This window comes from Magnolia sinica, chromosome 2, assembly GCF_029962835.1.
Source record: "Magnolia sinica isolate HGM2019 chromosome 2, MsV1, whole genome shotgun sequence".
NCBI classification, from domain to species: Eukaryota; Viridiplantae; Streptophyta; class Magnoliopsida; order Magnoliales; family Magnoliaceae; genus Magnolia; species Magnolia sinica.
Genome location: NC_080574.1, coordinates 70,503,626 through 70,520,042, shown reverse-complemented (window position 1 = coordinate 70,520,042; position 16,417 = coordinate 70,503,626).

Sequence of the window (16,417 nt, the reverse complement as noted above, 5' to 3'; positions counted from 1 at the left end):
TAAGGTGCCTCTTATATTTACGCATATAAGCAAATTGAGAATCCTGGGTTACACGAATCTGAGGCACCTGTTCCCAAGAGAATGCAACCTCTTAAAGAAATCAGAAGGGTAATAGTCAGGGTCAGTCTCAGAATCTAATTCAATCTCATTAAAGATATCATCCATGTTTATATCATCTGAAGGTAAATCGACTTCTTCTTCATTCACTGCTTCAGCTCCACCACCACCATCCACTTGGCCATCAGCCAACCTCAAATTCTTCTTGTTAATATTGGAGTTGTCGAAAATAAGGTGATGAATAGGAGCCTCTCCAACAGGCATAGCTTTTAACAAATGAGTGGCTAATACAATCATAAGATATGCAAAGGGGATATCACTGTGTCCAGGATGGATACGGAATTATATGATGGAATGACAGATTAAAAAAGGAAGATAGACATTTGTACCAGAGATGATGGAATGCAAAATCTGAACCATAAAAGACGTGAGTTCGGTTTTGTTCCCAGAACGAGGATACAGATTTGAAATAAATATCCTGTGAAGAACCCTTTATCTAGGTAACAAGTACTTTGAAACGAGCGCATTCCCATTTTGACTCCATTGCGCATTTATGTTGCACAATGCTCTAGTCAGTACACATTTTTCTAATTCAAATGGTTTATCAACTAGAGAGCTAATTAGAATACTTTCATCATTGACAGATATATCCATTAAGCCAGAAATCAAATGTTGGTCAACTTCAAATAGACCTTTTCTAGTAGCTATAACAAATGTTAAATTCTTAGTTGAAAAATCAAAAATACATGCAAACATAGCCTGCGCAATAGACCGGTATGCCGGCCTACTCCAATGTAGAATGTTAGCCCATTCTATAGATTGGAGAAGAGGAAGGAGACTAAAAGGAGTAATATGTTCAAGATGAATAGGTCGTTCAACAATAACATTGCGCAATCATAAATCCTGTACATAGGAAGGATCATCTGCGGGTGAACGAAGGTGGCGCCTTGTTATAGTTGATTATCTGGATGATGAAGGACCGTGAGTGTTTTTCTTTTTGCCTCTAGCATCCATTTGCAACTTGGAATATAAGAAATCATGAGGTTACAAAAGATGTTGAATGGATTTTCTCAAAATCAGATTTTAGAGAAAAAAAACCCCAAAAACTTCAAGGAAACAAGAAATAAATCACTCCAAGTAAGAAAATGAAGTGCTATGCACTTGAATCTACAAGAAAAACTGAAATAACGCACTAACCTTGAAGAATCACGAAGTTGGGTACGACCGGTCGAGCTTAGACTCGTTGGAGAGGAAGAGAAAATGAGGAAGAAAAGGAATTTTCCTCCAAATTAAAAGCACTAGACGCGCTATACTACTAGTCGAGTACGTCCTCGACTGGTCATGCACAGGCAAAAATATGCATTTTGCACATAAATTTGAAATTTAACCAATTAATTTAACAAATATACATACTATGATACATACAAGCATGAATAATCAATTCAAATTGCACATATCAAGATCAAATTTCAATTTATTAAACCTGCTTTTGTCAAGTGATTTAGTGAAAATGTCAGCAAGTTGAGTCTCTGTCGGAATGTATTCCAATGAAATTGTCTTTTCTTCCACTAATTCACGAATGTAGTGATATCTAATGTCAATGTGCTTGGTTCATGAATACTGGGTTGAATTTTTAAATATATTAATTGCACTGGAATTATCACAATATAAAACCATTGAATCCTATGTAATTTCGTAATCACTTAACATTCTATTCATCCATACAAGCTGAGTACATGCATTACCCGCTATAATATATTCAGCCTCAGCAATGGAGAGCGATATGGAACTTTGTTTCTTGCTAAGCCAAGAAACTAAATAGTTTCCAATATATAAACAACCACCACTGGTTGATTTCCTATCATCGATATTACCAGCCCAATCAGCATCTGTGTAACCAGCCAATTGAACATTAGTATCATGTGGATATCAAAGACCCAGATTAGCTGAGCTTGCGACATATCGCATAATCCGCTTAACAGTAGTTAAATGTGACTCTTTAGGGTCAAATTGATATCTAGCGCAAATTCCTATGCTAAAAGCAATATCAGGTTGACTTGTAGTTAAATAAAGTAGACTGTTAATCATACTACGATATAATTTAGGATCCACACTTTTACCTGTAGAGTCCTTTGAGAGTCTTAATGTAGTACTCATAGGAGTATCAAAATTTTTCTCATTCTCAAATCTGAACTTTTTAACTAAGTTCAAAGCATATTTGGTTTGAGAAAGAAAGATCCCATCAGGTTGCTGTTTAACTTACAACCCTAAGAAACAATTCAATTCCCCGACCATGCTCATTTCGAACTTAGATTTCATAAGATCTGCAAATTTAACAATCAAATTAGTATAGGTAGATCCATAAATAATATCATCAACATAGATCTGCACTATTAAGATATGATCGTTATGTTTCTTAACAAAAAGAGTCCTATCAACACTTCCTATTATAAAATTATGACTTAGTAAAAACTTAGTCAATTTTTCGTACCATGCCATGGGAGCTTGTTTCAACCTGTAGAGAGCCTTTTTTAGGCGATAGACATGATCAGCATTATTAGGGTCTTCAAAACCCGTTGGTTATTCAACATACACTTCTTCATGCGTATCGCCATTTCAGAAAGCACTCTTTACATCCATATGATATATTTTAATCTTTCTAAAATATGCAATAGATATAAATAGTCTGATTGATTCAAGACGAGCTACTGGGGCAAAGGTTTCATCATTATCGATTCCTTCAATTTGAGTGTACCCTTGTACAACCAATCTAGCCTTGTTTCTAATTATATTACCAAGTTTATCAAACTTATTTTTGAAAATTCACTTAGTTTCGATAATATGTTTATCTTTAGGTCTAGGAGCAAGATACCAAACATCATTTCTAATAAATTGATTAAGCTCTTCTTGCATCGCTACTATCCAGTTTTCGTCAGCAAGAGCTTATTTTATGTTAGCCAGTTTAATCTGAGAAGTAAAGCACACGTAATTACATATATCTTCTAGTTGTTTACGAGTGCGCACACTAGTGAGAGGGTTTCCAAGAATCTGAGTCGTTGGATGATCTTTAACAGTCCTCAGTTCAGAGTTATTTTGACTTGATGAAGTATCTGGTTTGTCAATTAGAAGAACTTCATCATTATCTGAACTTGAGGCGGGTGTATTCAAGTGATCGTCAATGACAACATTAATGGACTCTTGAATTACACCGGTCCTCTTATTTAGTATATGATATGCTTGACTGTTCAAATCATATCCTGAAAAGATCCCTTCATCACTTTTGGTGTCAAACTTACACAGATTTTCACGGTCATGTAAAATATAGCACTTACTACCAAAAACTCGAAAGTATTTGACAGTAGGCTTCTTATCAAACTACTTTCATAAGCCGTTTTATTGTTTAACTTACTTGTATAAACCCGGTTGATTATATAGCAGGCAGTATTTACGGCTTTAGCCAAAAGATTTCTAGGGAGCTTCATACTATTCAACATTACATTTGCCATTTCTTGAAGCACTCTATTTTTTCTTTCAACAATTCCATTTTGTTGTGGTGTTTTTGGCACAGAGAATTCATGTGATATTCCCTGATTGTTACAAAATTTCTCAAAACTACTATTCTCAAATTCTAATCCATGATCACTACAGATCTTATTGACTTGAGAACTTTTTTCCATTTGGATCCGTTTGAGAATCCTTTTTACTTCATCAAGGGTTTCTGATTTATCCCTTAAGAAGGCTACCCAAGTGAATCTGGTAAAATCATCCACAATTATCAGTATGTATTTTTTGTCACCTTGACTCTCCGTTCTGGTTGGTCCTATAAGATCCATGTGGAGAAGTTCGAGCGGTTTGGATATGGCATTAGAGTCTAATTTTTGTGAGTACTCCTAGTTTGCTTACCAATCTGGCATCGCCACATATTTTGTATACTTTCTATAATTTAGGTAGACCTCTTATCAGTTCTCTTTTGCTTAATCTATACAAATTGCGGTAGTATACATGTCTAATGCGTTTATGTCATAATTCGGTCTCATCGGTATAGACCATGTAACATGATAAGTTAGATGAGCTAAAGTCACTTATAATATAGCAGTTTTCAGAAGTTCTGCGACTAGTTAATATTACAGAACGATTTTTATTTAATATTTCACACCCTAGGTTAGAAAATTTTACGCTATGATTTTTATCGCATATTTAAGAAATGCTTAATAAGTTATGTTTTAAACCTTCTGTAAGTGCTATAGTTTATATCCCTGTTTGTTGTCAAATTTGTAGTGCCAAAATCACTATTATACTTTGTTATATATAACTTGCATAAGTGAAGCTCTCTCAAGGATCAACATACATGAACAAGCTAAGCTCAGAATGCAAGAACTGCTCACAAGACTAAAGCTGAAAAGAAAAAGAAAGTACAAGGCAAGACTCAAGCTGAACTCAAGACTCAAGCTGAAACTCAAGCCACTTTCATGATTGAGCTACTTCAAGGTTTAGTCTACATCAAGACTTCAAGGCTCATTCTTCATGGTCTCTTGTTTCAATGTCCATACTTCATGATTGAGGTTTGTTTGACCATAGGATGACCTTAGAAGTAGGTCATTTCGGATACATAAGCCGAATGTTATTTTACATGTGATTGGTCTGTTCTTCGACCAGTCTTAGGTCTGCTTCGACTAGTCCTAGACTTGCTTCGACCAGTCTAAGAATTTCCTGGATCGATCGTAAGTTTGTTACAAATTAGGATAAAATCTGTTAGCCTTCGACTAGTCCTGGAATCTGTTCGACCAGTCGTAGGAACAGTGTTTCTGCATCTTCGACCAGTCGTAGAATCTACGACTCGAAGTCCAGTGAACTTTTGCAGGACCTACGACCAGTCGAAGGAAACCTACGACCAGTCGTAGGTGACCTACGACCAGTCGTAGGAGGGCTACGACCAGTCGTAGAACGGTCTGCGCTTATCCCGCCTAATCTTTCAAATATCTGTTATGGCTTCGACTAGTCGAAGAGCACTCTAGACCAGTCGAAGACCTGATCTTCTCACCTATAAATAGAGCACGAATCTCAGAAGAAATCATCGATTTAATTATAGTATTCAAGCCAATCTTCGTCGAACTTCTGAGAGATAATTCTGCGCTCCATCTAAGCTAAGTGTGCTTATTTAATATCTTCTTTCCTTAGCTTTATTTTAATTGATTTTGTTTCTTATATTCCAATCTGATTTGATAAAGAGGAATTGTTATTCCCTTTCTTTGGAATCAAAATCAATTAAGGCAAGCCCTATTTGGTTTAATTTAAAATCTATTAGAATTAGAACCATTGTAATCGAGTACTGGACATTGAACTTGGACATTCAATCATCTACTCTGACTTGGTTCTACCGGGCTGCTACAACGAAGAAGATATTCAGGTATTTTACATATTGTAAATTCCTTTCTATTATTTTGGTTTCTTTCAAGATTTGCCAGAAAAATCTTGTTATATTGGTTATCTGAGGAAAGCCAGGAAAACTCAGAAGTGGGGTTTTTTTAATTGTGTAAGCCCACATACAAAGACACAATTGTAAGGGTTTTGGGTGAACCTGGGAAAACCTATCTTTAGTGAACGCTAATATCCCCTGTGTGAGGATATTAGGAGTGGAGTAGCTTTTTGTGTGGCTGTTGGATAACAGTTGGTGAACACACAGGCGAACCACTATAAACCCTTGTGTTGTGGTTGATTGTTTTACTCTTCTAATTTTTATTCTTTTTGTGGGATGTATGTATGGTGGTGAATGTTGTAATTATTTCAAGCTTTGTGAGAATGTTGTAATAGCTTAGAATTTACTTTCTGCTATTCCTTTATAAGCTTGATTTTCAATTTCATTTTGAAAGTTGTTCCAGCAAGGTTGCCCTGCCATTTTTATGGTGTATGGCTGTCCCTAGAACAATACATCTTTAATTACAAGTTATTTCATTTCAGTTTTTTATTTATTTTCGTATTCCTCTTCGATTTGAGACTTGATACAAAGACCTTTCTAGAAATAAGGTTGTCCTACCATAAACTCTGTTTTTGGTGTAAGGTTGTCCTTAGAATAACGTTTGTATCAACTTCTCAAGATCTGAATTTTGAGGTTGTTTTTCTTTCCTGCATTATTATTTAATTTGGCTATCATTTTCTTTATTATTCCGCTGTTATAAGTTTTTATTTGGCATTGTCCTATTCACCCCCCCTCTAGGACATATAGCTTGGCCTTTTCACCTTCTACATATAAGATATTCTCAAATAAAGGGAGGTTAGAAAGTTGAACCGTACCTTGGCCAATAATCCTTCAGTTGCTACCATCACCAAATGTGACTGAACCATCAGTCATGTCTTTAAGAGTGGTGAATAGACCTTTGTCACCAGTCATGTGCCTGGAGCATCCACTGTCTAGGTACCACTTTGAATGGTTTGATGCTTTGAAAGCCGTGTGAGCAACCAAACAAGTAACTTTAGGAACCCATTTCATAACTGTTTTGGGTTTAGGAGGATAGTTGGTCTTCTTATGATTGTACTTGTAATAAGAATGACCTACTAAGTTAGATTTTAGGAGCTCCTTAAGTAAATCAACTATTTTCTCAGCTAAAGGATTTTAGTTCTAAGTTTTATAGTTGATATGGTTGTATTTAGGTTTTAAAGATTGAAAAGTTTTAGCGAAGAGACTTCAAGTTTAAGTTTTTCATTTTCAGATTTAAGATTTTCAATAAGGGAAGTTTTGAAATCTAAATCGCGTTTAGATTTTTCAAAACAATCTGAAATGTGGAATTTTTCTAAAACAAGAGCATCAAATTTTTTTAAAAGTTTCAAAAACTTTTCTTTCTAAAGTTTTAATTTAACAGCAATTTTACAACTTTCCTTGTAAAGGGCATTATAAGCATCTTGAAGATCATCTTCATTTTTATGATCACTATTCAGATTTTCTTCACTAGTTGAATCATCATTATCTAAAAAAGTGAACTTGGCTAGAGTCATAAGGGCTTTAACTTCACTGCCCAACTCGGTTTCAAAGTCTTCTAATTCAAAAGAGGCTTCAGAGTCAGAGGATTCATCCTAAGTAGCCAACATTCCTTTCTTTTTAGGTTTGTCCTTTTTAGGACACTTGTTTGTTAAATGCCCATATTCATGACAGTTGTAACACTGACTATCGTTTAACGACTTTCGAGTTTTAGATTTATATCTTTTCTTATCATTAGATTTTTGAAAATCAACTCTCTTTTTACTTTTGAAAATTTTTTAAAACTTTTTAGCTAAAAGAGCCATATCATCTTCAGAATTTTCTAAATTAGAATTACTACTGTTTTCTTGAGAAACACTTTTAGAAGATTTAAGAGCAATAAATTTACTTTTAGGAGCTTTAAATGTTAACTCATAAGTTTGTAAAGAACCAACTAAGTCTTCTACCCTCATATTATCCGTATCATGAAGTTCCTAGATCGCAGTTACCTTAGAATAGAACCGTTTAGGAAGTGAGCATAGTATCTTTACACAGACTTTACTTTCTGGGATTTTATCACCAAGACCCCACATATAGTTCTTCACAATGTCATTTAATCTTGTATAGAAGTCCATGAACATTTCACTTTCTTCCATACGTATTTCCTCAAATTTAGTTGTGAGGATTTGGACTTTAGATTTTTTGACAATTGTTGTTCCCTTATGTGTCATTTCTAAAATATCTCAGGCTTGCTTTGCAGTATCACAGGATATAATTCTTTTGAATTCATCCAATGATAGTGCGTAAGTTATGGCGTTTAAAGCATTTGCATTGGCACTACTCTCATTTTTCTGAAGAGTGGTCCAAGAGAAATAAGGTGTAATTCTCATAGATTTGGATCCATCGATACCAGTTGCTTCAGTGGTAGGAGGGATCCATTCAGTCACTGTGGCTTGCCACATGCTCTCATTCATGGATTTTAGAAAAATCCTCATTCTGGCTTTCCAATAGGCATAATTGGAGCCATCAAATGGTGGAGGCTTAGTGACTGAAAGGCTATCAAAATTTAACATCTTAAATAACTCAGGAAATAAATCCAAATAGAATAATTAAAAATGAGCTATTAGGCTCTGATACCACTTGAAAAGGGCGAGCTATATGTCTTAGACCGGGGGTGATAGGTTTATGCCAAATTAAAATAATAATAGTGGAATAAAACAATTAAAGGAACGATAGTACTATAAACAATCCATAATACGGAAATGAAAAGCAACCTCAAAAATTCTAGTATTGACAGGTTGATACAATTGTTGTTCTAAGGACAACCTTACAACATAAAAACTAAGGGTTTATGGCAGGACAACCTTACTAGAACGATTTGTGTATCAAAAACTCAAACTGAAGAGGAATAAAAAGGAAATAGCAAGAAAGGAAATCTAAGCTATTACAACATTCCCCACAATGCTGAAATGTAAAGATTACAACATTCACATCCACAAATACATCCCACAATCTTGAATGATAAAAGATATAGAAAATAAACTACACATCCACAAAATACAAAGAATTATAGTGGTTCGCCTGTGTGTACACCAACTGTTAAAAAACAGCCACACAACTACTCCACTCCTAATATCCTCACATAGTGGATATTAGCATTCACTATGAAAATAGGTTTTTCCAGGTTCACCTAAAACCCTCACAATTGTGTCTTTCAAGTGGGCTTACACAATTCAAAAAACCCTACACTCTGAGTTTTCTGGATCTCCTCAGATAACCAAAAGAATGAGATTTTTCTAGCTCAATCTCAAAAGAAACCAAAACAAAGGAAATTACAATAATGTAAAATACCTAGATATTCTCCTTTTGTTGCAGCCCAGAAGAACCAAATCAGAGTAAAAGCTTGACCACACTCACTTATGAAATGGTTCTACGTTCTAAATTGATTTTAAATTAAATCAAGCTGGGCTAGATCTATTTGATTTTGATTCCAAGAAGTGAGAATACTTCAATCCCTCTTTCCAATCAGATTGGAATGCAGAATACAAAATCAAATATAAAAAGCTAATAAAAGAGAATATTAAATATGCACAATATAGCTTAAGAAGTTTACAAACTTATCTCTCAGATTGATGTCTTTATTATACTTGAATTGAATGAAATACTCTAAAAATCATGCTTTATTTATAGGTGAAGAAATCATGTTCATAACTGGTCGTACCAACGAATTTTTAAAATTTTGAGCGCAATTGGATAAAGCTATTCCACGACTGGTGGTAAGCTCTTCACGATTGGTCATGACCTCTCCATGACTGGTCATGTGGAACCAGAAACAGTTGTTGGAATTTAAGTCATAGCTGCAGGACTGGTCATGAACATGTTGTGCACTTTTCACATGACTGGTTGATCAGTCTCCAGGACTGGTCGAGGCTTAACAAAAAATTTTAAAAATTTGCAACAAACTTAGGACTGGTCTTGGAATTTCTTGGACTGGTCGAGGCAGTGCTAGGACTAGTCGAACAGAGTCCAAGACTAGTCTAGAAACAGGCTGTTCACCTATAAAATGATCTAATTGAATTATGTATTCAAAATGACCTACCCTAAGGTCAATCTAAGATCTTTCATACCTTAACCATGACATATAAACATTGAACCTTCTTTTCTTCAGATGATAGATGATCTTTGAAGTTCATGAAGCTTGAGATCTCGACACATGATGAAGCTTGTACTTGAGATCTTTTGAAGCTTAAATTTGTAATACATGAGTTGTACTTCACGTTGAGTCTTGATTATGAACAGTTGACCTATCTTTCGATGTCGCTTTAAAACATTGAACTTTGAAGCTTAAAGTAGTGAACAATGTACTTGATCTTGCATTTCTTGAAGTAGATCTTTATTCTTGACTTAAAGCATTGTCCTTGTACATGTGATGCATTGCCTTGAATAGATATATCAATGTGCTACACAAGACACAGATTGTGGTTTTGGCACTACAAAATTTAATAATCAAAGGAGCAAGAAACCATAGCACTAACAACATGGGCCACTTTGCTGGCCACCATAGCCATAAATACATGCACACAAGAACTTTACACCAGTGGGGCCCACATATATCAAGAAAATAAAAAGAGGAAGAAAGAGGAGGATGAGGAAGATGGAAGGAGGGGTGTAGACTCACCTCAATGGATGGATGGTTGGATGATGATGTGTGGTCCACTCCCTCTTGATCAATGGTAGGCCACACCTTGGCCCCACTCTCTCTCACTCTCTTAAAATGTCAGAATTTTTCTAAGTATAGGAAAAGAATAAGTACAAGAGAGCTCCTACTTTTATATAGGGAATTGGAGGTTGAGGTGGCAAAATAATGTGGCAAGTTCATGGGATCTCATTGGTGCTAAAAGTGAGGTGGAATGTGATATATGGTATGGGTAGTAAATGGATGAGGTGGATGGTGCTAAGCAAGCATTGGCCAAGGTGGAAGAAATCTAGACATGCATTGGCTAATGGATGGATAAGGGTTATGGGTTGTAGGTGATGCATGGTGGATGATGAAGTGGAGTGTTGTAATTGGTTGTTTGAAGTGATGTGGCACAAATCAAGACATGCATTAGATGCATGTATATGATGAGGTGGACATGGGCCATGATTAGTTTCTAAGGCATGGGGAGAGAACTAATGATGATTTTTGGGATAGAATCCAATTTTGTCTTATAGTGTTTGTCTTACATGTGCTAGCTTCTTATTTTGTCATGTAGCAATTGTTCTATTTGTTGGTAATATCCACATTCTAAAAGTGGGCTTTAGGCCCACATGGGCTCAAGTCCAATGAGCTTAGCATAATAAAGATTGCTTGTGTTACTGGATACATAATTTGGGCCTTACATTCAATGGGTCATATCTCACTAACAGAGCGTCGGATTGATGCATGGTTTTCACCATTGTGATTGCAACGACAAAACGGTCCACATGATAAAGGTCTCAAGATCATCCGGAACAAATCACTTGGGTGAGTTTTCGAGGTGCACTAGGGTGCAGTGTATGGCCTATCAATAGTGCGAGTTGGGACATGTGTGCACACAAGTGATGTTGTAAAAGACCGAGACCCCACACGTCTTGTACAAAAGAGGGTTCTTATTATCATATCTAAGACGCTTGCTACCTGATGAAGCTAAATATGTTGTAAGGGATGCCCATAAAGGCATATGCGGAAACCATTCGGGTGGAAGGGCCCTAGCCCATAAAGTGATCCGACAAGGATAGTACTGGTCAACCATCCATAAAGACGCGAAGCAGTATACACTTTTAGACTTAGAATCCAATGTGATCATAAAATCTAGAAATGTAGAGTTCTTCGAGAACTCTTTATCCATAGAGAAGAATGATATAGAGATTCAATCTCCTAATAAACTATAGAGAAAACTTAATAAGAAGTTGAAACTTCCAGCGAACCTTGTAGGAGTCAAAGAACAAGAGTAAAAAAGAGTCTTGATTATGATCAAATAGACTCTTAGTGTCTCTCTTTCATCTAGTGGAGAGTGATAAAGAGAAGGTCATTAGGAAAATACCGATGTTTTTTCTGTAAAAAATGAACCTAAAACCTTTAGTAAAGTTATGTCTTCAAGAGACTTCGCTTTTTGGAAAGAGGCTATTAATGATGACATGGACTCGATTGTGTCAAACCAAACATGGGAACTGGTGGACTTACCTCCAGGCTGTTGTAAGCGGGTATTTAAGAAGAAATATTACATGATGGTATAATACAAACCTTTAAGGCATGTTAGTAGCCAAAGGTTTCCATTAGAAAAAAGGAATCAATTGTTTTGACACATATTCGACAATGGCTAGAATAACATCGATTAGGATTTTATTCACTTTAACATCCATACAGCATCTTCATTTCTATTAAATGGGCATGAAGACAACATTCTTGAATGATGACCTCGATGAAAAGGTATCTATGGAGCAACTGGAGGGATTTGTTTTACCAAGAAATGGAAAAAAAAATTATGTAAGCTCATTAAATCTTTGTATGGATTAAAACAAGCACCCAAACAGTGGTATGATAACTTTGATTCTAAGGTGTTATCTTATGATTTCGTACATAACATTGTTGATAAATGCAAATACTTTAAAGCTTGTAATAATTATATTATGATCATATATCTATATGTGGATGATGTGTTAATTATCATCAATAAAATGAAAGGTGTAATTGAAACAAAGAGGTTTCTCTCCTCCATTTTCAAAACGAAGGATTTAGATAAGTGAATATTATATTATGTATCAAAATTAAAAAGTATAGTGGGGGTTATGCGTTGTGTCAGTCTCATTACATTGAGAAGATATTAAACAAGTTTAACCATTTAAAAATCAAAGAGGAAAAAACCTCATTTGATCCAAGTATCAAATTAAAATAAAATAATTGAAGAGCATTTGCATTACTAGAGTATGCCAATGCTATAGGCAGTCTTATGTATGATATGCAATGCACAAGACTGGATAGCATACTCTATGAGTAAACTAAGCAGGTTTACTAGTAATCCTAGTATAGAATATTGGAAAACTATAAGCAAAGTTCTAGGTTATCTAAAAGAAACCAAAGAACAAGGGCTATTCTATTTAGAATTTCTGACCATGTTGAAAGGATATACTGATGCGAGTTAGATATCGAGTGTAGGGGATAACAAGTTCACAATAAGATGGATATTCACCTTAACAGGTGCATCTATCTCTTGGAGATCCAATAAATAAACTTGCATAACACACTCAACAATAGAGTTTGAGTTCATAGCATTCACTGTAACTGTCAAAGAGGTTGAGTGGTTAAGAGAACTTCTATTAGAAATCTCATTCTAGGCAAAGCCTATACCAGATATTTCACTTTATTGTGACAGTGAAGCCACTTTAGCGAGAGCCTATAGTGGTACATATAATGGAAAGTCCAAACACATAAGTTTGAGACATGATTATATAAGATAATTGATTCAAGATGGAATCATTGCGATCTCATTTGTGATGTCAAGTAATAACTTGGTTGATCCTTTTACTAAACATCTAACAAGAGAGGTAGTAAGGATAACATCTAAATGAATGGGGTTGAAACTCTTTAATCAAAGTTCCGCCATTGATAGAAACCCAACCCAAAGTTACAAAATCTCTAAAGTTTAGGTTTAATGGGTAAAACCAAATCACTAATATGTGGAAAGCTTCAGCACTAAAATTATAAATAACCGCATGTAGGATGAAGAGTACTGGCCGTTATAACTAGAGGGCTGAGTATTGGAACTCGTAATGAAATTTAATCTATAAGACAAGTGTTTTTAAGTTGTAACAGAAACACTTGAAGGATTTCACCTATATGAAAATAGAAGTGGTGTCGCTTCTCATGATAGTTAGAGTTCTCTTAAGGCCTATTTGGCTGGATGGATTAGGTCGTGGTAGGTGGGACGAGATCATGCAATCTCGTCTTCTAATACCACGCACGTGTTTGGACATAGGTGTATTGGACGAACCATCATAACCCATGGGTTAAAGAGGGTTTGACAGGCGAGAGACTAGATGAAACCTGCGTCCCAACCCAAACCTCGAGCCCATCCCTGCAATCCAAGGAGGGATTTGAAGCGATTCTCAAATCCTGTCATCCAGGTCTCATAGTCGGTGCCCTCCATACCTGATGAAGACGCATATCGACCAATCCGGTCGTCTACAGTTGCTCCATCATCTCCAGGTAAGTGCGGATGCTTGCCTATATAGAGATAGTGAACCTCCTTCTTGTGGGACGTGTATGTGCACTGGATAAGGTAAGGGGTTCGCTATATATTTAGAGGGTTTTGCTAGTCTAGGTATGTGCTTCCTTCTATGTTGATTCTTTAATTTTTTTCGATTCTTTGAGACCTCTGGCGAACTTGTAGATCTGCCTATGATACAATCGATACCCGAGCGCTATTTCCCAGGAGATTCATGTGACTTTGCCGGCATAGGGATTTGAGTGTTAGGGTAGCATATTGGGGTATCGAAACAAGGTTTATCATCTTCATACCATTTTTGTTGAAGATTCATCGATGATGAGAACCGGAATCATGATCGTAACTGCATGTACAGCTTCATCACTGATTTACCATGTTGGGATCCTTTTCTTACCATTAGATTAACAAAGTGTTGTAGAGGCGATTTTGTAGTGGGATGGCGAAAGCGCCATCTCTCTTAATGATGGTTTTAAAGCCAACTTACCTCAGGTGTTTGCTATCTATAGCAGTAATCAATGGATCTAGTAATCCCATTTGTGCATGGTGACTGTAGTAGCAGTCGGTGCACTTATCAAAGCACATGGGCCTCTGTGGTTCATTGGCTAGATTTTTCTTGTGGTAATGAAGTTCTGCTTACATTTCCTTTATGGGTTTCTGCCTCATCATAATCCCTAAATTAGTGCCATGTAATGATGGGAATTTGGAATTGGACCTTTTCCAATATTCTATTTTTGTGGGAACCCAGTTTCTTTTCTTGAGGATCCATGTGTGGGTGAGATTTAATAAAGCATTTTCTAACTATTGTCAATTCTTATTTTCTTTCAGCATGAGAATATTATTCAATGATTTTTTTATTTTATTTACAATTGAAACTGAGATGATTGCTTGTTGTGTGCTCACATCTGGTATTATTGAAACTGACATGATTGCATGTTGTGTCATATTAAAACAATGATTTTGGATAGTCAATCTAGTGAAGATTATATTGTTAATCAAATAGGTTACCAAGAGTAATGTTAATAGGATGACGATTTATTTTATTTACAGATGTCATAACAATGATCAACAGGTAACAGGGACTATATTTGAGAAGAAAGATTATTAGTAAATAACTCACAGTTGGTAAAGGAGAATGACATAAGTGGTTCTGTTTGTATTAGAAATCTGTCCAAGATGATTATTTTAAGCACCTCTCGCCTAATGGGCTTCTTGGGTCTCCTTGTTGTACAACAATGAGACTCAGAATGGCTAGACTCGCTGCCGGTCCTACTTGTTCGTTTGGGGTATAGGATTATGTACCTGGGCATTCTCAAGAACATGAAGATTGCTATATGAAGCACATAGGAAGTAGGACCTAATAGATGTGTTGTCATGGTCTGCTAGATAAAGAATATGAGGCTGGACATTAGGAGAGGTTCTAACTAGAGACCATAGTAGGTGCTACCGGGTCAATGGTCTAATATACAAGCACCGATATCATCCCTGTAGCGTTACAATGACTTCTATGCAAATTTATGGGATGAAGCATGATGTTTGTTTTTCAACCATTAGGTGGTCTGCTACCTTTTTGTGGTAGATTGCTAAGTATGCCTTAAAAACAAGCCTTATTTGTGAGTATTTTTGTAATGATTATTAGTATTACAGCTATTAGAAATGTATGTTTGTATGTATATATCGATATATATATATATATATATATATATATATATATATATATATATATATATATATATATATATTTATATATATATATATATATATATATATATATATATATACTATTTTCGTAATGGTGTTTTGTATTATTAACCAACTATGAGCCCTATTGATGTATGGTTCTGTTGCTTTCTACTCTATCTAAATCATATATGGTTATATACAACAACTTAATAACTGAAGGTCATCTCTAACTATCTTATTCTACATTAGTAGGGAATATTGTGCTTGTACTTTTAAATAAGATGTTTGAACATAACATGTCCGAATGAGGGGTTGTTATATTCTCTCTTTTTTAAAGTGGATTTTTGTGGTTATGCAGATTCCTCATATACATTCACCGTTAGAATTTTGATCTTCCATAAATTTGCAGGTCCTGTCCAGGTATGTTCTAAATTTGCTAATCTTCACTATGAAACATTTATAAGTGGATCAGCCTGATTTTCAAATCAGCTGAAAATCATGGTGTGCCCAACCTTTTAAAAGGATTGATATTCTACACATGTGATATGTTAGGCACAAAAATCGGATGTGCTTCTGATCATTTCACTTTGGATAGTACTACTCAATCAAAGGGAATGGGACTCGTCATCGGAAACATGTGAATAAGTTACACTTTGTTTCCTTCCCTTTGTTTTCTTTTAAAAAAAGTAAGGAAATGTGCATGCACTTTCCGATCCACTACAAATGCTTGTTAGTTGACTTAGACGAGAAAGGTGGGCATTTGGTCCTTGAGAGGAAACGGTACCCCTTGCAACATTACAGACGTTGTCAGTGGGGCCACCATGATGTTTTCATGGCATCTAACTAGTCCAAAAGGGTAATCCAACATGTATTTGGGACTCACACAAAATCGGGTGCATCCAACCATTATTGTGGAACTACTTGAATTGGTGTTTATTTGGGTAGTTGCTTATTATTTATTATTTTGTTATCTACATTAATG